Source organism: Scyliorhinus canicula, chromosome 21 (assembly GCF_902713615.1).
Source record: "Scyliorhinus canicula chromosome 21, sScyCan1.1, whole genome shotgun sequence".
NCBI classification, from domain to species: domain Eukaryota; kingdom Metazoa; phylum Chordata; class Chondrichthyes; order Carcharhiniformes; family Scyliorhinidae; genus Scyliorhinus; species Scyliorhinus canicula.
The window spans coordinates 21,947,189-21,974,578 of NC_052166.1; the positions used below are offsets into that span (position 1 = coordinate 21,947,189).

Below are 27,390 nucleotides of genomic sequence, written 5' to 3' on the forward strand. Positions count from 1 at the left end.
TGTCTGTGAGGAGCAGCTTGATTCTTCTTTCTAAATGTCGGCTGGGCGAGGCTGTTGAGTTGAACGTGAACATTGAACATATTTGTAGATGTGAAGGTAGCACAGTCGATAGCACTGTTGCTTCACAGCTCAAGGGTCCCAGGTTCGATTCCCGGCTTGGGTCACTGCCTGTGTGGAGTCTGTACGTTCTCCCCGTGTCTCTGTGGGTTTCCTCCGGATGCTCCGGTTTCCTCCCACAAGTCCTGAAAGATGTGCTGTTAGGTAATTTGGACGTTCTGAATTCTCCCTCTGTGTACTCAAACAGGCGCCAGACTGTGGCGACTGGGGGCTTTTCACTGTAACTTCATTGTAGTGTTAATGTAAGCCCACTTGTGACGATAAAGATTATTATTATTAAGTGAAAACAGCTTAGAATAACTTCAACAATTCCACAGTGTTTCAGGTCCAATCCATTCATTAATTTGCCTGTACCTGGGTGCAGCTTTTCCTAAATGGCAGGTTCTGTGGCATTTGCAATTTTAGTGGGGGTTTTTTCCTCATAAAAGGCAACGATCTCCAGTCTCGACAAGAAGCAGTCACCACATCATCATTATTGTTGAGTTCAGGCCCAGAGATTTGGAGGGTCTTTTTAAAAAAAAACATATATTTTTCCACTGAAGCGTAAAATAACTCTTCACCTCATGAGCTCTGCCATCCAATTATGTTTTTAATGAAATCCAAGTTTAATTAAAAACTTCAATTTTAATTATGTTAAATTAATTTAACAATTGCACAGCTGCTCAAAGGTACACCCAGTGGATTGGGTGCTGTGTTGCATTTCCAACACTGGATTATCAGCTCTGAGATCAAACCAAGGCACAGGGTTGCAGATTGTCCCTGATTGAGCTTCTGGTTGAATGCGTTGCACAACAGTCCTGTTGCTTCTCTCCTAACTATAGTTTTTCTCCCCCTTCCCCTCTTCACGGCACCCTCTCTTTTTGTGCCTCCATGTATGATGTGGCTCCAAGGTAATGTGCATCATCTGGCTGTTGAACTGTGGCAGCATCAGAACCATCTCTGTCCTTGCCTTCCAACAAGAATCCGTCGGTCGTCATTCCAGAGGGGAAACTGTTGTGTCAATCTCTGCTCTGAGGTTCAGTGTAGCAACACTGGTGTCACTCGAGAGTTGACAGACACTGCAAATCAAATGTGGACTTCCTGATCTGATTGATAGTTCTGATTATGCCAACTGAATCATCAGGGGAGCTGTGCAGATACATATAGGAGTTCAAGTGCGGCCAGCATTGTTTAGAAAGTGTATGTTCCTCTGAAGATGGTAGGTACGGACGCAATCTTCCACCTCTTTGATTGTCACAGCCACCAAACCAGAACATATTCCAATCCTGGCCCCCTCAACCACATCAAGCATGTGGTATCAAGCTTGGATATGATACCCCACCCTCTCACAGCTGGCACTCTATCCAGGATCACATTGAAGAGTGGGTGCTGCCCAAGTGGTCATTCCTCTTGACTCCACTAACTTGGACCTGCTCAATTTAGAAGGCTTCTAGGAGCTTCTGTAAAGTTTAAGAAATGCTTGGGGAAGGACAGTTCTTTGAGCAAACTGGAAGTAGAGTTGCAGAATACGTCTGATTTGTATTATAGCTAATAATTTGTAGAAGTTATTCGGTCTCTACCTGCACAGACACATGCTAATCCGTATTCTAGTAGTTGGGTGCCAATCTGAAATTGTCAAATCAATTCTCAAACTTAGCACTTTAACAGTACTTGAACAACATTGGTAATTAAGTATTGGATCAGTATCTAAAGGTGTTTAAGATGTAGATTCCTGATGCGTCCAGATGTTTATGAACACTATTCTGTGTGAGTGCTTCTGAATAGCCTCTTCTCAACTTGAGGTTTATCTTCTCTAGGACAAGAAATAGACAGATAAATTATGATCAATACCACTTTATAAATCACAATCTCTCCTCATGGATCATCTTTCTAAATTAGAAGGTACCAATTGGATGGGAGCCAGGGAAATACTTTGCATGTAATCCCCTTTCCAGTACCTTTTTCAAATGCCTCTGGGACTCTGTTATTTCAAACCACCTTACCTTCTGGGCTGGAACTTGGGGTTCCAACGATGCCTCATTGAATGGAGCCTCGTGTAAGATGGCCACAAGCAGTTTCTTACGTATTCCATCACACAATGGTCCGTTCACCAATTGCCACTTAATTAGCCACACACAATGAATGGTATTCTGAAGGTAGTGCTTTACATTTAATGAAGTACTTTGGATCCATTGACAGTGTTGTAATGCAGGAAAGAGCAGCCATTTTATGCACAACAAGCTCCCACGAACAGCAATAAGGTAATGCTTGGATAATTTGTTTTGCCATTGTTGTTTGAAGAACATTTATTGGTCAGGATGCTAGGAGAACCCTCTTGCTCTTTGAATGATACCACAAGATCTTGAGAGAGAAGGTGGAGGATCAGTTTAATGTCTCATCTGAAAGACGGACCCTCCAACGGTGCAGCAGTCCTATCAATACCGGACAGGGTTATCATGGAATCATAGCATCCCTATGCTGAACAGGGAAGCCATTCAGCCCATCGAGTATTCACCAACACTCCAAAAGAGCACCCTACCTAATCCCACTCCCTGCCCTAATCCCCGTAACCCCAACTAACCTGCACATCCCTGGACACAACAACATGGCAGGTGTTTCCAGAGGTGGGTTCTGTCCTTGGACTCTAGATCACTGGTCTTCCTTTCTCAGGCTCCTTTTCCAGGCCTCCTGCCATCGTGTATACTTGAAGGATCGTGTCCCTTTAATCAACAAGTTCCTTCAAGTAGGTCTCGTCGGAGCAAGGGTCTCCTAGGCGTTATTTTGCATTTCTTGAAGTAAGTCTTCAGGGTCTCTTTGAAGCACTTCCTCTTGTTTGGGAGTCTTAGTTGAGCTGGGTGAAGAAGATTTGCTTTGGCTGTTGGGACTCTGGCATTCTAAGCACGTATCCGGCCCAGCGGAGTTGGTTTTGGATGATCATGGCCTTGATGCTGATGCTCCTGGCTCCTTCAAGAATACTGATGTTTATGCCTGTCCCCCCCCAGCTGCTGCAGAAAATCCGTCTCAGACAGCATTGATGGCTCTCCAGGCCTTGAGGTGGCGTCTGTACTTCTAGCCGTATAGAAGAGTTGGGAGGACGTCAACCTTGGAAAAGAATCTTGGTGTCAGTACGGATGTTGCAGTTTAATATATTACGAGTAAAACGTTCATGATATTTCTCATCCTAGGTCAGATAAAACTTTGTCAAAAGCAGTGAACTGAGCAAATTGGAATGTCTTTGTGAGTTTCAGGCACCTAACATTTAAGATTGTATTGCACCTGTAACAAGGTTTGCATGTGTAGACGTAAAATGTGATACATGTCTTCCAAATGCATGCCCTCCCTTTTATATGTTGCTCTTCTAATCCCTTCCAGTCGCACCTAAGCAACACCTATTTATACTTCAAACCGTATCCTTACCTTTGAATAGGAGCTCCCAACATCCATCTCCAAGCTCGAAAGCTGCACCAACCTCCCCCCTTTCGCAGTTCACTGTGACCCCTTGCTGCTGGAAATCTGACTCGACCCCTACATTGTGTTATGGGTCAGGGTTTAGAGAACCCCAAAGTGTATCATGGAGTTCACCTGACCCACGACTTTTACTAGATTGTGGTATGGGGAGCACACGGCCCACTCTACAGGTGTGATGCAGCGGAACTTTAAAAGTAATTTTTAAAGAAAAACAATGTTTATTCTATGAACTCCAGTTAACCTTTTTAAAACGTACAGTGAACATCTCCGCAATCATCAATTCAAATACACCCACCCAAAGAATACAACATTCTAAGTAATCCTTAAACTTTCCTTTTAACATCCATATGACAAAAATCCGTTGTACAGAAAGACATCAGGTTTAACTTCACTACTGAGAACAGTTACCACGTTGAAATCACCAAATGGACATTGATAAGCTTACAGAGATTCACACACATCCTGCTGTGATTGCAGCTACTCCAAAACTAAAAAGCACACATCCAAACTTTTCCTCAAAAGCGAAACTAAAAAGCAGAGCCAGAGCTCAGCTCCACCCACACTCTGACATCACTGCAGCCACTTGAGCAGACAAACATGTCTTAAAGTGACATTCCCATGACAATTGACTCTTTACCCCTTCGTACTTGCTCTCATCTATGTTCTGAGAATCTGAACTTACTTCACTGTCAGTTTTAATACACCCTCCTCCCACTCAATCAAGAAACTCTTTCCCTCCCGATTCCTGCTGCTAACTTGTCCCAGAACAAATCCTATTGCTGCGCTGCGCCACAGTGATTATCACAGTTGCTTCGCAGTCCAGGGCCCCAGGTTCCATTCCCGGCTTGGGTTACTGTCTGTGCGAAGTCTGCACGTTCTCCCCATGTCTGCGTGGGTTTCCATCGAGTGCTCCAATTCCTCCCACAGTCCAAAGATGTGCAGGTTAGGTGAATTGACATGATGAGTTACCCTTAGTGTCCAAAAAATGTTGGATGGGGTTATGGCAAGTCTGTTAAAGTTCTCTGAGGAGGTAACAAGTAAGTTAGACAAAGGAGAACCAGTGGATGTGATTTATTTAGATTTCCAGAATGCCTTTGACAAGGTGCCGCGTAGGAGACTGTTAAATAAGTTAAGAGCTCATCGTGTTCAGGGTAAGATCCTGGCATGGATAGAGGATTGGTTATTGGCAGAAGGCAGAGAGTAGGGATAAAGGAGTCTTTTTCAGGATGGCAGCCGGTGTACTACTAGTGTGCCACAGGGGTCTGTGCTGGGACCACAACTTTTTACAATATAAATTAATGATCCGGAAGAAGGTACTGAAGCCATTGTTGCTAAGTTTGCAGATGATACAAAGATCTGTAGAGGGACAAGTAGTATTGAGGAAGCAAGGGGGCTGCAGAAGGACTTGAACAGGCTAGGCAAGTGGGCATGAAGTGGCAAATGAAATACAATGTGGGCAAACGTGAGGTTATGCACCTTGGAAGGAGGAATTTAGGCGTAGACTATTTTCCAAATGGGGAAATGCTTCAGAAAGCAGAAGCACAATGGGACTTGGGAGTCCTTGTTCACGATTCTCTTATGGTTAATGTGCAGGTTCAGTCGGCAGTTAAGAAGGCAAATGCAATGTTGGCATTAATGTCAAGAGGGCTAGAATTCAAGACCAGGGATGTACTTCTGAGGCTGTATAAGGCTCTGGTGACACCCCATTTGGAGTATTGTGAGCAGTTTTGGGTTCCGTATCTAAGGAAGGATGTGCTGGCCTTGGAAAGGGTCCAGAGGAGGTTCACAAGAATGATATCTGGAATGAAGAGCTTGTCGTATGAGGAACGTTTGAGGATTCTGGGTCCGTACTCATTGGAGTTTAGAAGGATGAGAGGGGATTGTATTGAAACTTATAGGATGTTGTGAGGCCTGGATAGAGTGGACGTGGAGAGGATGTTTCCACTTGTAGGAAAAACTAGAATCAGAGGACACAATCTCAGACTAAAGGGACGATTCTTTAAAACAGCGATGAAGAGGAATTTCTTCAGCCAGAGGGTGGTGAATCTGTGGAACTCTTTGCCGCAGAAGGCTGTGGAGGCCAATTCACTGAGTGTCTTTAAGACAGAGATAGATAGATTCTTGATTAATAGGGGGATCAGGGGTTATGGGGCGAAGGCAGGATAATGGGGATGAGAAAATATCAGCTATGATTGAATGGTGGAGCAGACACAATGGGCCAAGTAGCCTAAATCTGCTCCTATGTCTTATGGTCTTATGGGGATAGGATGGATCCGTGATCATAAGTGGGGTGGTCTTGCCAAGGGCCAGTGCAGACTCAATGGACCGAATGGCCTCCTTCAGCACTGTAAATTCTACGATCTATGAACTCTTCAATGTCATCGCACGAATAAATCTGGAATAAAAAGCTTGCATCAGGAATGTTGACTGGATTATAATAATTCATCTGATTCACTAATGTCCTTGAGGGAAGGGAATCTTTCGTCCTTATCTGGTCTGACCTACATGTGACTCCAGGTCCACTGCAATGTGGTTGAGTCTGAACTGCCCTCTGAAATGGCGTAGCAGCGTTTTCAGTCATATCACTGAATTCAGTTAAGTCACTGAAAGCCAGCATGCAGATTCCGCAAGCAATTAGAAAGGCAAATTGTTCCAGTTATCACGACCTTTAGAGCTTTTTGTCCAAACCTTTCCGCTTTTAAATCAATTGACAATCGTACGTCTAATTTTCACTGTGTTTGTGTGTGAGAAATTGCCCTTTATTGAAAGAGGATTTTGAATACAGGAATAAAATGTCTTGCTGCAATTGTATGGAGCCTTGGTGAGAGTCTGCCTGGAGCATTATGTATAATTCTGGTGCCCTTACCTGAGAGAGAATATTCTTGCCATATAGGGAATTGCATGAAAATTCACCAAACACCGATCCCTGAAATTGGGCGACTGTCATATCAGGGGAAATTGAAGAGCCTGGGCCTGTATTATATAGAGTTTAGAAGAACGAGAGGTGATCTCATCAACCTTCTTCCAGGGATTGACAGGGTAGATGCAGGCTAAATTGCCCGTAGTGTCCTAAAAAGTAAGGTTAAGGGGGAGTTGTTGGGTTACGGGTATAGGGTGGATACGTGAGTTTGAGTAGGGTGATCATTGCTCGGCACAACATCGAGGGCTGAAGGGCCTGTTCTGTGCTGTACTGTTCTAAAATTCTAAAATGCAGGAGGTTGTTTCCCCTGGCTGTGGGGGCCTAGAATCAGGGGACACAGTCCCATAATAAAGAACGGACCATTTAGGACTGAGAAGAAGAACTTTCTTCTCAGAGGCTGGTATGTTTATGGAATTCTCTATCCCGCGGGGCTGTGGAGGGTCAGCCATTCAGCCTGTTCAAGACTGGGATCGATAAATTTCTAGAAATACATCAAGGTGATAGTGTGGGAAAATGGCACTGAGTTAGAAGATTGGCTGTGATCTAATTAAATTGTGGAGCCGGCTCGAGGGGCCAAGTGGCCTTCTGTTCCTATGTTTCGAAATGCTCTGAAAAAAATCAAACTGCGCTGCACCACGCGGGCTGCAGCAGTTCGAGAAGGTTGAAGAAGGTGTCCCGTCACCACTTTGTCGTGGGCAATAAATGCTGGCCTTGTTAACAGTGTTCATATCCCATGAACACAATTTTTAAATGGCCCACTGTGTGGAGTCAGCCTTGCCCATCCACTTAAACCTTTGAGTCTGCCTGCCTATTTTAGCTGCCTAACCTAGTTTGAAAGGGAAACCCAAGTGGCAGCTGATGCTGTTTGCACTATTCCATTGCTAGGTCTTTGCGGCGTGATTTTTTTTTTTTGGAACAATTTCACACGCTCTCTGTGTGAAAATTAGACTTATGATTGTCAATTGATTTAAAAGCTGAAAGGTTTTGACCTGTAGTGATAACTGGAGCAATGGAGATTTCCCTGCTGAATTCTGAGAGGGCAGAATAACAAGACATTCTCCTGGTGGCTGACGCACATCAGACTCTTGGGAAGACCAGTTGCTACTGATGTCTTTTGGATTATCTTTAACTTGTATTTCCACAGTCTGGTAGGGGGTTGTCTCATTTGCTGGAGTTTTGTGCCGTACCATTGTGGGTTTTCTGTAAGGTAAATTTTATTTAATCTGCACAATGGTTAAATGCACAACTTGAAGTACTAATAAATCATGCTGACCAGGGAGATCACAAGTTCAATCACTTACTGCTGAATTAGCTGATCTCATTAGTAAGGTTCTAACGATTACCTTCAGTGTCCTCATATCCCTTCCCAACTCGCTGTGCTTCTCCACCTGCCTCTGGGGGGAAGTAACTCTGTCCAGGTCACACTCAAATGCATTTTTAAATGTCTTGTTTTTGGCCCTTTAATTCGTAATGATGTTTCTGCAGCTAGCGATCAGTCACATTCTCACCGTGACTTTGGCTGGCACGGTAGTACAGTGGTTAGCACAGTTGCCTCACAGCGCCAGGGACCAATGTTCGATTCCCGGCTTGGGTCACTGTCTGTGCGGAGTCTGCACGTTCTCCTCGTGACTACGTGGGTTTCCTCCGGGTGCTCCGGTTTCCTCCCGAAAGACATGCTGTTGTACATTGTGAATTCTCCCTTTGTGTACCCGAACAGGCGCCTGAGTGTGGTGACTAGGGGATTTTCACAGTAACTTAATTGCAGTGTTAATGTCAGCCTACTGGTGACAATAATAAAGTTTATTAGATTATTATTATTGATGCCCTTCTGCCCATTCAAATTAATACTTCCTCCCTCATTGCTCCCCGGTGCAAATCTCTTCTGCTTCCTCGAGTTCAGAGGGGACAGACCTGAACGTCAGTAGCCATTCATCGATAGATCTGCCTGGACCACGTAAACACCTGCAGGTCCTCCTCTCCTCTGCCAAAATTGGGCACCATTTCAGAATCATCCTAAAATGTAAATATAGTCCCTGACTTCTCTTCTCCACTGAAAACCTCTTTGAAGCTCCTCTCTCCCTTGTTCCTTTATCCTGATCTGAAACACTGCAAAGAGCACATGGTCTTCTTTGCGACAGAGATTGAAGCCATCCAATTAGCTGCCTTTGCTAGTTCCCTCTCTCTGGTCCACCAGCTCATACACCCTGTAAGTTTACAAAATCCAAACGCAGCACTTGGCTTCTCTCCTATTTCCCATCGTTCGATCTCATCTTGTCTATGAGGACAACCTCCTGCTTTGTAAATCCCACCTTGTTTGTCCTTCAAGATAAAGGTGACCATGTTCATCCTTTAGGGTGTTTGGCAGGGTTCCGGTGGGCATGTTGGTGATTGCTGAGACCGATCTGTGTCCAAATGATTCTGCTGCAAATACAGGATACCACAGACGATTGAGTTTTGGATGGGTTGCTAGCTCAGGATTGCCTTTCCTTGCATTTTCTCTCTGCCTCTGATATCCGCTTGCTTTCAAAAGAGACAGCACCATTTTACCAACAAAGTGCTGATGTCTCCACTCCTCTCCTTGGCCTCTAAGAAATGAAATGAAATGAAAATAGCTGTTGTTAAATATTCTCTTTGATCAAGTACTGTTCCCCCTTCTTCCACATCTGCCATCATCATCTCCCTGATCGCATAAAAATGTTTCCTTTGTCCTTACAAATGACTGTCCTACCACCAATTTCCCTTTCCTCTCTAAAGTGCTTGAACAGGATGTCACTTCTCAAACCTGTGCCTCTCTGCCCAACAGTTCTGTATTTGAATTCATTCAATCAGATTTCCTCCTTCATTCCACTGAAGTGTCCTGGGAATGATCCTTAATGGCACCTTGTGTGACTGACCTGTTGTTAACTTTCCATTCTCATCCTTTTTTTCTGCCCGTAGTCTTTGACAAGGTTCACTGCCACTCTCCTCTCAGGCCTGTCCTCCATCGACCAACTGGGTGGGATTGTCCTCAACTGGTTCCATTCTTATTAACCCCATCATAATCGGCCTAAACCTCTCCATTTCTCCTTTTAAGATGGCCCTTAAAACATATCTCAGTCTTCTCTAATATCGCATACTGGGCTTGGTATTAAATTTTATTCAATAACATTCTTGTGAAGTGCCTGGGAAGGCTTTACCATATTAAAGGTGCTGTATTAATACATTATATTGCGCAACAGTACGTTTCCAACAACTGGTTTCCGTGTCTGTGGATTAGGAGAGTGGGGGTAAATCTCTTTTAAATTTCTACTAATAGGCTGCAACCCTTGGAAAGTGTGTATGAGGTGAACATCTTTCAGAGGCAAATAGTTTCTTGAGTCATTGTTTGGACTCGAGCGAAGTGTCGTTTTCAGAATTGCGGTAGACTAGTTGTTTGAGGATGTCCAAGTTGTAAATGTTTTCATAATCTTTTGTGAGGGTCTCATGGCTTCCACAGCATTGGCAATTCAAATTCTCCTTGCTGGGTGCCTGGGGGAACGTCTGTGCCATCTCTAGCCTTCCCCTGGATACGGTGGATGTTGTGAGTTTGATGTAGATGGTTCTTGAAAGATGCTGAACCATTTATTTTAGCGCTTGCCTCCATGTGGGCTGATTGGCTACAGTCTTTTCCCTAGAGAGGTGGTCTGCAATGCATTAGGGTGACCTTATATAATTTTTACTGACCACCTTGATGTTGTTTGCCCTGAGACAGCTCACCATTGAAGATTCTGCAATCATCCAGGCAGCAAACATGGCCTGCCTGACAGAAAGCAGAGGGGTCGGGATAAATGAGGCCTTCTCTGGCTGGCGAACTGTAACTAATGGGGTGCCGCGTGGTCAGCCCTCGGACCTCAACTGTTTACAATCGATAGAAATGATCAGCAAGCAGGGACAGAGTGTAACTTGGCAAAATAGGTAGGAAAGTAGGCAGCGAAGAGAAGATAAAGAGTTTACAGGCAGGTATAGTTAGGCTAGGAGAATGGGGCAGATGGAGTTTAATGTGGATAAGTGAGATTAGCCATTTTTGACGAAAAAATAGGCAAATTATTATCTAAATGAAAAGCAGATTCAAAATGTGTCTGGGCAGAGGGATCTGGGTGTCTTTGTTCATGAATTGCAGAAAGTCGGTATTCACATACAGCATGTAATAGAAAAGGCAAATTGAATTTTAGCACTTATTGCAAAAGGACTGGAGTACAAAAATAGAAAAGTGTTGTTGCAATTGTATAGGGTGTTGGTGGGACCACATCTGGAGTATTGTGTTCAGTTTTGATCTCCTTATTTGAGGAAGGATGTGGTGGCATTGGAGGCAGTTCAGAGGAGGTTCACCAGACTGATTCCAGGGATGAAAGAGTTGACGTATGAGGAAGATTGAACAGTTTGAGCTTATACTCGCTGGAGTTGGAATGAGAGGGGATCTGATGGAGGCATATAAAATACTAAGAGGGATTGATGAAGTAAGCATAGACCAAATGTTCCCCCTTGTGGGGCAACCTAGAATGAGTGGTCACAGACACAGATGGCGAGGCAGTAGATTTAAAACTGAGATGAGGAGGACTACTTCTCACAGAGGGTGGTGAATTTGTGAAACTCGCTGCCTTAAAGTGCGGTGAAGTCTCAATCATTAAATGGTTTCAGATATATTTCTGATTAATAAAAGAGCGTTAAAGGCGTATGGGGGACAGGTAGGGAGTTGGATTTGGGACCAGGAAGAGATCTGATTGAATGGCAGAGCAGGCTCGAGGGGCTGAATTGCTGACTTCTTCTAACTCCTATGTTCCTGTCAATCGTAAGTTGAATTTTCTGGAGGGTAGTCTCTGTGATGTTGCGCTCAGCCCGATGGAGAAGTTCATTGTGATTTTGTTCTTGTATCAAATTCTCTTGATAAAACTCAGCTGTCTTGGGAGAAGCATTCCATAGCTTTGATCTGGTGCCTATAGTAAACCCAGGATTCTGTGCCATACAGCAATATGGTCAGCATAGTGGCCTGGCGGGGTTTAATGTTTCAGCTTATTGTCATGCTGCTTCCAGACATGATTATGGTGTTGGCCCATAGACTCTCCACCACCTGCCTACCTCTTGTAATGTCTTCTGTCACTGAAGCAATTTCATTATTAACTACCAAGATTATTGCCTTCTGTCCACTCTCTATCCTTCCTTTAGACTTTACTGATGTATTCAGTTCCCTGACCATTTTGCAGCCATGTTTCAGTAATGACTACAATGTTCGATCCTCAGAGGAGAATTTGTGTCTGTAATTCATTCAATTTGTTTCTCCTATTATGTGTGTTTGATCAAGAAAACTTAATTAGGACACACGCACCAAACTACTCCTGCTCTAATGATTTTCTCTCTCATTTCATTGTCTTGGCATCTTTTAGTATATTCCCTTTACATTTGGTGCCCAGAGCACAATCTCTGACTATTCCTCTCCTTTCTTTCTTATGTTTTGTCTGATTTTATATTGATTATTAATCCTACCTTTTCCACCTGTGCCTTCGCCGCCCCTCCATTCATAGAATCCCTACTGTGCAGAAGGAGGCCGTTCGGCCCATCGAGTCTGCACCGACCCTGTGAAAGAGCACGTTACCTAGGCCCACTCCCCCGCCATAACCCCACCTAACCATTGGACACTAAGGAGCAATTTAGGCTAATCCACCTGACTTTGGACTGAGGCAGGAAACCGGAGCACCTGGAGGAAACCCATGCAGACATGGGGAGAACGTGCAAACTCCACACAGTCACCCAAGGCCGGAAATCAACCCAGGTCCCTGGCAAGGCAGCAGTGCCACTGTGCCACCCCATACAGTGCAGAGGGAGTGCTGCACCCTCGAGGATGTTGTCTTTCACATGATATGTCAAGTCGAGTTCCTTTCTGCCCCTTCCCCGAGTGATGTAAAAGATGCTATGGCACTATTCAACTCCTAATGTAGGCGTGTCATCCAAACTTGAAACATCAGCTCCGTTCTCTCTCCATAGATGCTGTAAGACCTACTAGGATTGCCCAGTATCTTCTGTTTTTCTTTCAGATTCGAGTATCTGCAGTAATTTGTTTTGATCATATTGTAATGTGGGAGACATTTTGAGTTCAATTTGCATACAAGAGAATCACACTATCAGCAATGAGGTAGTGAGCAGATGATTTGTTCTTCCTTTTAAATTTAAAGTGCCCAATTCTTTTTTTCCCAATTAAGGGGCAATTTAAGCGTGGCCAATCCACCTACCCTGCACACCTTTGGGCTGTGGGGGTGAGACTCATGCAGACATGAGCACTGTGGTTAGCACTGTTGTTCACAGGGCCAGGGTCCCAGGTTCGATTCCCGGCTTGGATCACTGTCTGCCGGAATGCAGCGTTGATTACCCTTCAAAAAGTACTTTGTTGGCTGTGAAGTCCTTTTTGATATCCAGGGGTCATGAAAACTGCTGAATAAATAAAAGTTTTTCTTCCTCATGTTGTGGAGAAGTTGGCAGTCAGCAAGTTCAGTCAATGAATTCACCAGGGTGAGTTCCTGAATAATTTGCATACAGCACGGTAGCATGGTGGTTAGCATAAATGCTTCACAGCTCCAGGGTCCCAGGTTCGATTCCCGACTGGGTCACTGTCTGTACGGAGTCTGCACGTCCTCCCCGTGTGTGCGTGGGTTTCCTCCGGGTGCTCCGGTTTCCTCCCACAGTCCAAAGATGTGCGGGTTAGGTGGATTGGCCATGCTAAATTGCCCGTAGTGTCCTAAAAAGTAAGGTTAAGGGGGGTGTTGTTGGGTTACGGGTATAGGGTGGATACGTGGGTTTGAGTAGGGTGATCATTGCTCGGCACAATATCGAGGGCCGAAGGGCCTGTTCTGTGTTGTACTGTTCTAAGTCTAAGTCTAAATGTTGGCAAAGATGCTGTTCTGCTTTGCCACACTGTTATTCAGATCACGAGTGTTAGAAGCAACTAATAAAGCTCTGCCTGCTTCTGTTCCATCTCCGATTCCTGAGCCACATTTCATAAGCTTCTATCATTATGCATCTCATTTTTGAGAATGTCTTTTGTGGCGAACAGGGAAATTGGTGTGTGTGTGTCCCCTCCACTCCATTGGAGCGAATGACCGAGCATCCAGACAGATATTTCCTGTAGTAGGTTCATTTATTATTGGTGGGGTGTGTTGGAGGAGGGGGATCGGGGAGGTCAGGCATGGTGGAGGAGGGGGGTCGGGGAGTGGGGATGTGTCAGGTGATTGAGAGGGTGGTTCGACTGGTCAGGAGGAGTGGATCAGGTTGGGATTTCTGGTGAGAGGTCTGGAGGTTCAGGAGTGTGAGTGGTCAGTGGCATGGGGGAGGGTTCGGGTCAGGTGGGTCTGGCCACGTATTGGGGTTCAGTGCTCAGTGGGATTGTAGGTTGGGTAGTCAGTAGGCGCTGTGTTTGTTGGGGCATGTGGGATGTTGTGGGTCAGTGGGTGACGTGTGGTTTTGGTAGATAGTGGAATGGGACCTCGGGTGGTCAGTTGATGGGTTGGGGGGTTCAGAAGGTCATGGGGGGGGGGGGGGTTAAGGGGTTACCCAGGGGGTAGAAGCGGCTTTAGTTCGTACATTTTGCTGGTAACAACTGATGTAAGACGATCTGAATCATCTGTTTGCGATTTAAATCAGACTTTCCAATGGTTCCCAGGCCCATCAGAAGTTTGAACTTCCCGTGCAATCCTTACCTGGAGACTTCCGGGTCGAAGTGGTGGGGGGTCACCACTGTACCTTTGGGATACCCCCTAGAATGACGCCCTGGAGCCTGGAATCTGCAGACATGTGTTATTCAGATGTTCCTTGGTGTGTTGCAAGTTAAGTAAGACTGGTGCTACCAACTCTAGTGGCACTGAGAGCCACATAATGAACCATTATTATTTGGCAACTTCAGAGGCAACTGTACCCTGTCAACAGGGTAAATGTGATATCCAGAGGTTGAGGGATTCCTTTCTGATTCACCTGTGCAGGTCATGATGCTGTTTTTGATTATTGCTCTCTGGATTTTGACTAGCCACAGAAAAGGGTCTGGGCGTCAGAACAAATCATGTCATGATTCAGAGCATTGCCTTCCATGTTTTCAGCATTTCACCTCTTGCTGCAGTTGTTGCAAAACCTGATTTGCACCATAAATAGCCTGAATGCCATGGGCAGGCATTCTCAGTTACCCTTATTTGATCAGCTGCCTGGAAGCCAGTGGTAGACTGCTTTATTGAATCACCCAATCATTCCTAACTGGTCTTGTTACAGTTGCTCAGCTCAGTGCTGGAGATGAAGAAGCCAGTGTGTGGATTTGTTCCACTGACCTTTCATACAGGTGAAGGGCAGATTACTTAACCATCAGGCAAGACAAATGCTGCAACTGTGCATTCAGGGAACTAAACTTTTCAGTGCCGTGGCAGATGGTTGAAATTACCAAGCGATAAGAAAAGATCAGTTGTTGATTTTGAATGTATTTTTCCATCGAATCCTCCTCTTCTGATAAGCCCTTGACATTGCTTTGACTTTCTGTTGTAATTTGAACGTCACTGAGTGCTTCCTGAAGGAGATAACTTGAACTTGCTCGTTGCTCTGCTGGTAATCTTTTTGAGTTAGTTACTGTATAAAGATTGATACTTAACTCAAATGCATCACTACACAGCATGCTTCTGCTGAAAGGTTATATACTGCTGTGGAAAAAAAGCACCTGTGCCTGTGAGCACAATCAGGAGATTCCGGCAGGATTGAGGTTTCAAGATAAAATAGGACTGATTTTTTGGCATTGCGCCCTTCAGCATTCAGCCAGAAGGGTGATGTAAATGTGATGGTAGAAATCCATGTGACAAAGATCACCGCTCCTGCCTTGTGTTGTATGAGAAGCGGTTACAACATTGCAGTTGCTGTAATATCGGCTTTGTTTAAATTTTGTTTTTGTTATCCTCCAATCTGTGTCCCTTGTGAAAGCACCAACCTGCCCTAAGATACAGCTCGTTGGGCACTGCCCGCTCTCTGGTGCCATGCCAATGTAGCTGTTCTTCCATGGAATTACATGACATTTACAGCATCGAAACAGGCCACTCGCCCCAACTGATCTCTAGCGTTTTTATGCTGTCTCACAGCGACAGGGACCCGCGTTCAATTCCAGTCTTGGGTCACAATTGATGTGAAATTTGCACGTTCTCCCCGTGTCTACGTACATTTCCTCCGGGTGCTACGGTTTCCTCCCACAATCCAAAGATGTGCAGGTTAGGTGGATTGGCCATGATAAATTGCCCCTTGGTGTCAAAAGAAAATTAGGTGGGATTACAGGAATGGGGTGGGGTCATGGGCCTAGGTAGGGTGCTCTTTCGGAAGGTCGGTGCTGACTCAATGGGCCGAATGACCTCTTTGCACATTAGTGATTCTCTGCTGAGCATGAGCCATCTCCTTAAAAACGTATCAAATTAAAATAGCATTCTATTTCTTTCACCCTCGTGTTTAAGTAGCTTCTCCTAAAATGTGTCTATGCTATCCACCTGAGTTACCCCTTGTGGTCATTAATTTTACATTTCAACACCTCTCTGGATGAAGATATTTCTCCTGAATTGCTTGTTGAACTGATTAGTAACTATCCTTTAATTATGACGCATAGTTTTTGTCTCACCTGTGAGTGGAATCACCTTCCTTAAGTCCACACCGTCAAACCCTTTCACAAGTTTAAAAAGCTCTTATTGGGTCACCTCTGTCTTTTTTCTCCCCAGCGAAGGGGTGGTGGTGTAATGGTGATGTCACTGGAGCAGTAATCCAGTCCCAGGCAAATGCTCTGGGGACACAGGTTCATGTCCCGCCACGGGATTTAAAATCAATTGATAATGGAAACCTTCCTTTCTTACCTTCTCTGGCCTACATGTGACCATGGATTCTTAACTGCCCTCAAATGTACCCCGTTCAAGGGCAATTAGGGATGGGCAAGAAATGATGGCCTTGCCTGTGGTGCCTATATCCCATGAAAGAATAAAGAAAAGAAAACAGCCTCCGTCTGTTCGGTTCTTTCTGGTCGTACTTTGTCAAATGCCTTTACTTATCCCCAGTTACTCCCACCCCAGTGACCCTTCTCAGTGAATTCCCACTCTCCCCAAATGCTCGTCGCATTTCTCCCACAATCGACACCAAATCACAAACTGGTTATCTGGTCATTCATCCCATCGCTGTCTGACAGATGTTGCTGAAAATAGTTGCAGTGTTTTCCTAAATTGCCTTGCACTCAAAAAAAATAAATAAATAAATGGGTGAGGTGCTTATGACGTTTTGAAATAAGATGCTACATATAAAGTATTATCACTAAAGTCTGTTTGGAAAGATCTCTCTGCATTCAGTAAAAATATAGTGCCTTTGAGCAGTGGCCTTCGAATATTTGAAGATTGCTAGCATCTTGTGCATCTGTATGAACTGGGAAATAACTGCATTTATTATTCCACATCCATTGCATAATGGAAGCCTGATGCTTCCTGTACAGTTATCATCAGAAGTTCTCAGATAGGGGAGGCTATACAGGACAGAAAGAGAAAAAGTAGGAGCCAGAAGAAATAAGGACGATTTGGATTTGGATTTAGATTTGTTTATTGTCACGTGTACCGAGGTACAGTGAAAAGTATTTTTCTGCGAGCAGCTCAACAGATCATTAAGTACATGGGAAGAAAAGAGAATTTAAAAAAATACATAATAAGGCAGCACAAGGTACACAATGTAACTACATAATTTCCTATTCCCAAATATTGCACCCAGCGGGGAATCGAACCTGGGACCCTGGCGCTGTGAAGCCACAATGCTATCCACTGTGCTACCGTGCTGCCCTCCACTGTGCTACTGTGCTACCCAAATAGGTGACGGAAGCAGCATAAGCCAGTCCACTGTACACAGGCCACTCGTGTCCTTTTAAAAAGTTTGTGGTGGGGCACAAACTTCCTTGGTGGCCTCAACATTTATAAGCTCAAAGTCTTACTTTTTCCACATGGGATTCCACAGAGCTCAGAGAGGAATGGATGGATTCCATGAGGCCCCAGGTAGATGTCCTCTGGGTAAGTTGAGAGAGGTTGGATTCCGTTAACATCCACATAGTTTGGTGACCATTCTTCAAAACCATTCGCGGCTGGCTTTTTAAAATTATTTTCTGTGCAATGTCCCAGAAAGTTCATTAGAACATACTGCATTTTAGGATTCTATGGTCTATTCTATAAGAGATAGGAGGAGGTCAAAGAAGACTGAGGGGTGACTTGACTGAGGTGTACAAAACTGTGAGGGGAAGAGATAGAGTTGGCAGGATAAAATTGTTTTCCTTGGCGGAGAATTCTAGAACCAGGGTAGTGAGTGATCTGGAATTTGCTGCCCGAGTTGCTGGTGGAGGCAAAGACCCTAAACTCTTTCAAAGGGTACCTGGATCTGCATCTTAAGTGCTGTAAGCTACAGGGTTCTGGACCGGGTGCAGGAAGATGGGATTAGAAGGGGCATCTGAATGTTCACGTGCTGGCATGGGCAAGATGGGCCAAATGGCCTCCTTCTGTGCTATACCTTTTCTATGGTTCTGTATGGCCTGTTGAGCCTGTTCCACCATTCAGTCTGATCATGGCTGACCTTGGGCTTCAGTCCCACTTTCCTGCCCACTCCCCATATCCCTTGATTCGTTGAGAGACCAAACATCTGTCTAGTTCAGCGTTAAATATATTCAATGATGGGCAGCACGGTAGCACTGTGGCTTCATAGTGCCAGGGTCCCAGGTTCGATTCCCGGCTTGGGTCACTGTCTGCGGAGTCTGCACGCTCTCCCCGTGTCTGCGTGGGTTTCCTCCGGGTGCTCCGGTTTCCTCCCACAGTCCAAAGACGTGCAGGTTAGGTGGATTGGCCATGCTATATATACATTCAATAACAACACATGTACAATCCTCCAGGTCAGAGCATTTCAAAGATTCACAACCCTTCCAATTCGGAAATTTCTCCTCATAGTTCTTATCCGGCGGCTGCGCTCCATTTGTTTGAGGTTCTCCAGCCAGGGGGAAAACAATGTTTCAGTCTCTAGCTGTCAAACCCCTTCATAACCTTGGGTGTTTCAACAGGATCACTTCTCATTCTTCCAAATCGCTGCAAGTATAGACCCAGCTTATTCTGTCTCATCATAGCACAACCCTATCTCCCCAGACACCAATCTAGTGAACCTTTGCTGTACAGCCTGCAATGCAAGCTTGTCATTCCTTGAAGTTCGCACAATATTCCAAGTGTGGTCTCACCAAAACCCTGTACAAATGTAACAAGACTTCTTTATTCCTGTACTCCAATCCCCTTGCAAAAAAGGCCAACGTGCAATTTGCTTTCCTTTTTTTTCTAACTTTCTCTTAGTTACAAAGCCAGGGCTCAGAGTGTGGACAGGGGCAAACCCCTAATCCAGCTCCTTCCTGACCCAAAAACCAATTGACATTCAAACCAATTCATGGTCCCCACAAGAGAAATGTCATAATATACACCAGTATATCATGGTGCAGACACATGCTGATGGACACACACAGGGACCAATCAACATGTACAAACACCGCAGCCAATCACCAGTTAGAATACACACACTATAAAGGCAGAGGGCACCACGGTCCCGCTCATTCTGGGTGCTGCCTCTGAGTGTAACAAGAACTCATCTAGCCCAGCACAGACTTACAACACGTGCTGAGAGAATCAACTGGTTCGGACAAGGCTTAGGTCTCTAGTTTAAGTTAGCATCATTTAGACCCACAGTCATCGTGTGTTAGTTAGTTAGAAGTAGTTAATAAAATTGAGTTGAACCTTCATCAGTGTTGGAAGTGTGTGTTCATCTCTCAAGTCTACACTAGCCAACACTTCAAGAGACATAGAAAATCCTGGCAAAAAGGCCGAGCAGATACTACACTTGACCTTGGTCAAAAGGCCGAGAAGCGATGCAATTTGCTTTCCTAATTGCTTGCTGTAGCTGCATGTTAAACCTCTGTTATTCGGGCAAGTATACCAATGTCCTTGTAAACATCAACATTTGCAAGTTTCGCAGTTTTTTTAAAAAAAAACACTTTTCCAACGCAATGAGAAAGGTGAATAACCTCCCGCTTCCCCACAGTCACCTTTTTGCCCACTCACTTAACCTGCCTGTATCTCTTTGCAGCCTCCCTGTGTCCTCCTCACCGCTTACATTCTCATCTAGCTTAGTATTGTCAGCAAACCTTGATATCGCCACGTACCATGATATCTCTCTCTTGGGGTTTCCATGGTGCTGGCCCCATGGTTCCCACTGACCCCAGACTTTGGAGTTATGGCTACAGTCAATTGTGCGCTAATGATGTGCAAAAGAAATACTTGCATTAGACCAGCGTACTAGGTGCCTGCTAAATTCAAATGACGCCCCCAAAGGAAGTTCAGCTGCTGAGCCATTGGCTCCTTTGCCAATTTCTCAAGCGATGCTTGTGAAACTTGGAATTGCAGTTGGGCCTTGGAGGATCTGGAGCTGCCAATTGTGGATTTTTTAAAAATTAATTCACCAGCTGTGGGCATTACTGGTGAGCCAGCATTTATTGCCATCCCTAATTGCCCTTGAGCAGCTGATGTTGAGTTGCCTTCTGAACTGCTGCAGTCCATGTGGTGGAGGTGCACCCACAGTGCTGTTGGGGTGGAAGCTCCAGGATTGTGGCTCTACAGCAGTGAAGGAACGGCGATAAATTTCAAAGTCAGGATGGTGAATGGCTTGTTTAATTGCTTTACCATAAAATAGTAGGGGCAGTACAGTAATATTGATGCAGCATAAATAAAGCATTTGACAGAATACAATAGGTTAACCCTCCAAGTATCATAGGCTCGTGAAGAAATAATTTTTAAAGTGGCACCTAATCATCTAGAAATCAAGTTGCGCTGTTTATGGGGCAGTTGCCGAATCAAGCATCCATGTAATGCCTATCTAAAGCTCTGTAAATTTGATCAATGGGGTCAGGTAGAGTTCAGATGGCTAAGCAGTCGAGAACCATCGCAAAGGCAATTCATCCTTTATTAGAGCGTATTAAGTGTTATAATGAATGTGATTCCAATCCAGGCTTGAGTTTTAATTTAAATTGTGCAGTTCAACATCCTTTCATCGCAAGTTAAGTGGAATGCCTTGGGGAACAGGACTGACACTTGGTGAGGTTTGCAAGGGAAGGCAAGTGTGAGTTCAATTTGAATAAGGTGCAAGTAAATTTACTCTGACCTTTTCATTGGAAGCGGCAATGGGTTATTTTTGATGTCTTAATTTAGTTCTCCAGTCAGGGGTGAAATGACTATCAATACACGGTTGATTTTGTAGAGACCCCACCGCGAGCAGTATTTCTTTTCCTCTGCCAGTCGGTGGCACAGTGGTTAGCGCTACTGCCTCACAGCGCCAGGAGCCCGGGTTCAATTGCAGCCTTGGTCTGTGCGGAGTTTGCACATCTCCCAATATCTGCCTGGGTATCCTCTGGATGCTCCGTTTCTTAAAAATTAATTTATGGTATGTGGGCAGCATTTATTGCCCATCCCAAGTTGCCCTTCCTCCCGCGGTCCTAAGACGTGCAGGTTAGATGGATTGGCCATGAACAATGCATGGGGTCATGGGGATAGGGCGGCTCTTTGAGTGCAGTCTTGGTGGGCTGAATGGCCTCCTGCTGCACTGTAGAGATTCTATGGGCCTGTGCCACCAGAACCAAAATACTATCAACAAATTAGACGGGTAGCTGCCTCGTTTTTCAGCTGGGTGTAGATAAGTGTGTGTGTGTGAGTGAGTGTGTGCAGTTTTTAATGTTGCCGTCAATGCTACAAATCCTAGTGCCCATACTGGCATATATCACAGCACCTGCAATCCCAGCCTGCAACAGGCATTCCCCACCCTCATCTCAACCTGCCTCTGTCTCGCCCCGACTTGCCGCCAAGCTCCCAGCGTTCTGCAGCCTCCTTGTACTGTTGTTGATGTAAACTACTTCTGACTGAAAGGATTCTGCAGTATAAATATGAACATACAGTATCAAATCCTGGTAATGTTTATCTGTTGGATTCACAGAAAGGGATCTATTGAGGTTTTAATGTGAGTTATTTTATTCAATTTCATCGAGAGTGAAAGATTTGCACTTGTATAGCACCTTTCACAACAAGAAAGCATGGTAATAGAGAAAATTTGACGTGTTATCATTGTTGTAATGTAGGGAATGCAGACAGTAAGCTCGCACACGAGCACCAATCATGTGATCATGACCAGATAATCTCTTTTAGCAATGCCGGATTGAGGGGTAAATATTGGCCAAGACACTGACGAGAAGTTTGAACAGCGCCATGAGATCTCTTGCATTCACCTGAGAGAGCAGGTGATTTAACAGCTCGTCCGTAAAACCTACACACGAGTGTAGATTTTGTGCCCAGGTCTCTGGAGTCCAGTCTGAACCCACAACCTTTTGATTGAACCTTCTGCGTGCTCCCCATGAACCACAAGTAGCCCCACATTTTTAAACGGTTTTGGTTTCCATGTTTCTGACTACTCTTCTCTTAGTGAGATCGTGGATCCTGTGTCCTTGAGAGTGTTTTTGATCATGGATCCTGTGTCCTTCAGTGTTTTATATCATGGATCCTGTGTCCTTGAGAGTGTTTTTGATCATGGATCCTGTGTCCTTGAGTGTTTTTGATCATGGATCCTGTGTCCTTGAGAGTGTTTTAGATCATGGATCCTGTGTCCTTGAGTGTTTTAGATCATGGATCCCTGTGTCCTTGAGAGTGTTTTGGATCATGGATCCCTGTGTCACTGAGTGTTTTAACTTGGCCGGATAACGAGGCAAATTACCATTGGCACAGGACAATGAATAGTCTTTTTAATGACTCTAGCCATCATTGAATATTGTGTCGCTGTTTCAGAAACAATTAGGACTACTTTTTTTGGTAGTTTAAAATTTTTTTTCGCCTGAGATTTCTCCAGATTATCTCATTCTTGAGACGTTGCAGTCAAACAGCCAGATCAAACTCCGGAATTAAAACTGGTCCTGCTGCTCAGTGTATGGAAAAACAGTGAGGGGGGGGGGGGGGGGGGGGGGGGCGTGTGAATTTAAATTACTGTCTTGTTAAATTTTAAAAGCTGCCAGTCAGACAAGTTTTTTAACAAATCACTGAACATGTTCATATTTGATTGGAATGGTCTGGCTTTACCCTTTGGCCAACTGCTCAATGACCAAGTGAAGCATTGTTGTAATGATGTTTTGAGTAAAGCTGGTGAATCACTTCTTCGAGAGTCAGATTGGTTTTCAACCCTTTGTGCAATGTGACAGGTATACAAAAGTCAGCTAAACCTCAGACAAAAAAAAATTTTCTGCCTGCGTTTAACGGGCATGTGTGTTTGTCACGTGTGCAAATTTCCCCGTGACGCTTTAAAACAGCAAGGTTTTTTTTAAAAGAAGAGCTAAGCAACTCGAGTCCATTCAATTCATCTGGATTATTATGTCCAATTCTGAGCGTCACACCTTTGGAAGGATGTGAAGACATTGGAGAGTAGGAAAAGAAAATTGATCTGTATGGTTCCAGGGATGAGGGGATTCAGTCATCTGGGTAGATTGGAGAAGCTGGGACGGTCGTCAGAAGATTTAATAGAGGTTTTCAAACTTCTGGCTTAGAATAGATGGGGAGAAACTTTCCATTTTCGGAAGGCTCACCAAAGGATGCTAGATTAATGCAAAAGCACTAAAATATGAGGGGAAACCTTTTTAGACAGCATATCTTGGAGGCAGATTCGATCTGGCTTTCAAAGTAAGTTATATAAAGAGAAAAGATTTGCAGGGCTATCAGAAAAAATTGGGAGAGTAGGACTAGTTGAGTTGCTCTTGCAGACACCAAAGTCTGAATGGTCTCCTGTGCGGGTAACCATTCACGACTGATTCTAACCTCTAATTGGACTAAAGATTTGCTAAGAATAGTGGCTACTAACCTTGGCAAATCTGTTCGTAGCCTTGAAGGGACACATTAGGCTGCGCATTGCTACAATTTTTGTCATGAAATGTATTGTGATGTTTGGTATAATACCCCTGTTTGTGGCGGATGCAAGGCCAACAATAGAGTGATGATATGTGGAGATGATCAGAATGTCTTTGGTCATCTTAATGTTGAACAGGAGTAATCTGCAACTTATCAAAGGTAGTGATGGGGTTGCGAGCAGTGTAAGAATTTTATAGCCACATTGCAAATGTGTGTGTGTAAGGTAACACTGTGTGAGTGATAGAAGCGCACAAAATACTGGGAAGGAGAACACAAGCTGGTCCATCTCGACATGCCGGCAAACATTTCAATCTGTTTTGTGATAGCTAATTCTTTCCATGATTAGATCGGCAGCTACGACTAGTGTCGGCCATGATGGCATTCAATCAATAGCACAAAAACAGATCTGGTTGTTATCAAATTGATGTTTGTGGAAACTTGCTGTGACAAATTGGCCTGCCGTGTTTCCTACATTATAACAGTGCCTACACGTCAAGTCTACTTCATTGACTGTAAAGTTCTCTAGGACGTCCATTGGTCATGCTCGGCATTAAATAAATGCACGTCCTTTCCTTGGACATTAAAAGTTGCACCGTCACTATACATTGAACCAATTGTAGCTGAGCATTGTCTACTGAAGTGAATACTGAACTGATGTGGAGTACTCTACTCCTAAGCCCTGATGCTCCATTGAATAGTCGTAGAACCTCTGCCATGTCCTGGGGGTTCACCTTGAACAAGCTTGAGGAATCCTTTAATGGCCAAATGAAGTCCTTTATTGTTTCTGACTTCTAAAATAGCTAAACCTTCTCTTGGTCTCGGACATTGAGAAACAGATATCCATTGCCACCTCATCCACTGACTTTTGATCTCTCTCAGGAATTTCTGTTGTCTTTCACTGGGCTCAAATGTTTATCCTTGTGCTCCAGAGCATAATGTCCTTTTTGTCTGTAAAGGTATTTGTGCTTGCGTCTGACATTCCTTGAATAGAATTTTCGCTTTGTTTAACCACGTGCTTGTTTGTTGACTTTGGGGACAAGCATAGCTAACTTTTTGCATCAGAATAATCTCGAATATGTTCCATGTTCCTTCTGTGTGCCTAAATTACCTGATTGAAGTCAAGCCTCTTAAAAGCTGGAGCTAGCATTACATTTTCAGCAAATTTGGTTTGGCCAATTAAATTGACTAATAATATTACAGTCCTGATTATACTTTGTTTTCTCGATAGCACATTGCATTAGCAGTCATTTAGTCTGTCTACAAATCTTTCAGCCCTCCTACAAATTAAAATCTCCCATTTCACAGAATTTATCTCCCGTTAACTGGTGACCTGGAGAGAAGAGTCTTACATGGCACATTGACCTCTTATGATCTACCTAGGTTACTTTAAGCATCCTAGACCACATCTTGCAACCTGAACACAACTATGTTTCCAACCTGTACATAAAACTGATTTCCTGGTCATTATCACATCACTGCTTGCGGGAGCTTGCTATGTGCAAATTGGCTGCTGCGCTTCCTACAGTACAACAGTAACTACATTTCAGTAGTACTTCAGTTGGCTGCAAAATTTGAGATTTGTGAAAGGTGTCCTAAAAAGGCACGCCTTTTGTGGATGGCACTTGTGGGTGTGTCTGGTGGCATTGGGCATACCCCACTTTCACTCAGTTGGCCCTCATCAAAGTCATGTGTTCAAAGTGCTTTATCTGTGGGTCCCTTGACCTGGGGTGGGGATCTATTGCACGTGGCAACAATTCACTTTGCCCGTTACCTTGCTCCACTAGAACACTGATGACTCAACATCACCCACCAAGTCAATCAGTATCTGGAAAAGGAGTGAACTTACAGAGTTCATTTTCGGAATGTGGGTATCATTGGCAATGGGCATCATTGGCAATCCTGGCATTTGTTGTTCAACCCAAGTCAGACTTGGGTAATGTGACTGACCAGGACAATGACGGGGATTTCATGGCAGATGACTTTACCTGAAGTCTGCTCCACTTGATGGTTTCCTTGTAGTCTTCAATTTAAGGCAAAAGGCTGAAATCTTATTTTTGTACAACTTGTTACTAATCAGAGTTGCTGAGTCTGGAAAACACTAGGAGGCTGACTCTAACTTTGGAAAATTACACCAAGGATTGAGTGCTTTCTGACACATTAGATTGTACATGTGAACAAGTGCACTGTGAGTGGGGTTCTGATGTGTCTATTACTGGGATGAGTCATCGATTCCAACAGGCGTGGTGTGCGGAATAATTACCAACTCCTTCCAGGTACAACATTTAGAACTGAAAGCAGGTGTGGGAGCCGGGGCTCCATATATAGCTTGTGTGGCTTGTGCAGCTTTTGCAATTGCCCAGAATTTGCCGGGGTAATGAGGAGTTTAGTGGTGCTCACTTAGTTAGTATGCAAATCGTTGGAGACTTATAGGGATGGAGGAATACGTTGTGAAAAAGGGAGCTCACAGTCAATCTCTCTTTCATTAAATTGCTGGATGTGTGCTGTTAAATTAAGCTCAATGTAGTAAGTTAGGATTGATATTTAATGACTTAAGGGTCTTTTTAATTTTGAGGCTGGTACCAATTTTTGCTCTTCGCCTCTTCTACTTTCACGTTAAAGTGGGTGGGGTGGAAAACAATCTTCTCCCAGACATTGGGAAGCATCAGAAATCAACAAGCAAGGCTCCTTTCAGTCGGTCTTGATTTGGGTAATGCTTGGTTCCCACACAGACTCGGATCACACAACCGATATCTGCAATCATGGGGAATTAAAACATGCCTACCACTCTAGCATTGATTTTATGTCATCCTTTTCTTTAAAGTTAAGGTCAGAAACTAAAGATGCTACTGTAGTCTTTTTCTTCCTTCAACAACTGCAATGGCCTTGTGCTGTCCCCCAAATACAGTAAGGTCGTCAGCAAAGGCCATTTTGTCAATAACTGTACCTTGCCCCTGTTAACAAATACTCCTAACAAATGGTTAATACTTATTCCCCCTTGTATACCTTCAGAACCCAGACTGGAATACTGTTGTACATGCCTGTGGTATGGAGCACCCCCTCCAAAGCCACTTCTTGTTTCCATCCCTGGAGGGAGAGGGAAAAGTTGCTGCTGTGGTGGGGCCTGTGGCTTGGCTGCACCTGCGGTGGGTGGAATTGTTGTAGGGCACGTTGTGACATCGGAATGACCATTCTGTTCGTGAGAGTGAGAATTCCTGTGCACATGTCGCTCGGTATCCAAATTGACACCACCGCGGAAACCAGACAAAGCTGGAACCTGGGAAGCTCCCTCCCATCTGTTGGAAATGCAGCCTTTCAGTTCAGACATTAAACCGAAGCTCCGTCTGTCCCTCAGGTCCACTTTAAAGATAGCAGCGCCATTCCGTGGAAGAGTAAGGAGTCCTCCATGGATTCTGGCCAATGTTTATTCTTCAGTCAACATCACTAAACCTGATTATCTGGTCATTATCAGGTTGCTGTTTGATGGAGCTTGCTGAGTGCAAATTGGCTGTCAGGTCTCCTATGTTAATTATCGCACCACCGAAACTTCAAAACTGCTTAATTGATTGTAAAGTGCTTCGCGATGTTATGAAGTTGCAAGAGGCTTTGTGTAAATGCAAGTCTTTTTTTCACATATCGCAGAAAAGATGGTTGTGCAGTATGAACGCACGATAACACCAGTGATGTTCTTGCGTCTGAATCTCCTGAGCTGTTACTGACCCATTCCCTGTACTTTCCAACATGGCCAGCAGATGGTGCTGATTGTTTCCAACTGCATCCATAGCTATTCATTCTCAATAGAACAGAGATGCCACAGTCAGCTTATAATGAGTGCGTGTCTGTTGGTCAGTCAGGGTTACCGCCGCACACAGACTAATTGATGTTCAGGGATAAATTACATACAGAATAACAGATGGTGCC

At 44.3% G+C, this 27,390-nt stretch overlaps 1 protein-coding gene across 4 annotated transcripts in view; it reads left to right on the forward strand.

Annotated features, from left to right (window-relative positions):
• Nucleotides 1-27,390, forward strand: part of pnpla7b (patatin-like phospholipase domain containing 7b) — a 371,155-nt gene that overhangs the window by 256,304 nt on the left and 87,461 nt on the right. The window lies entirely within an intron of this gene.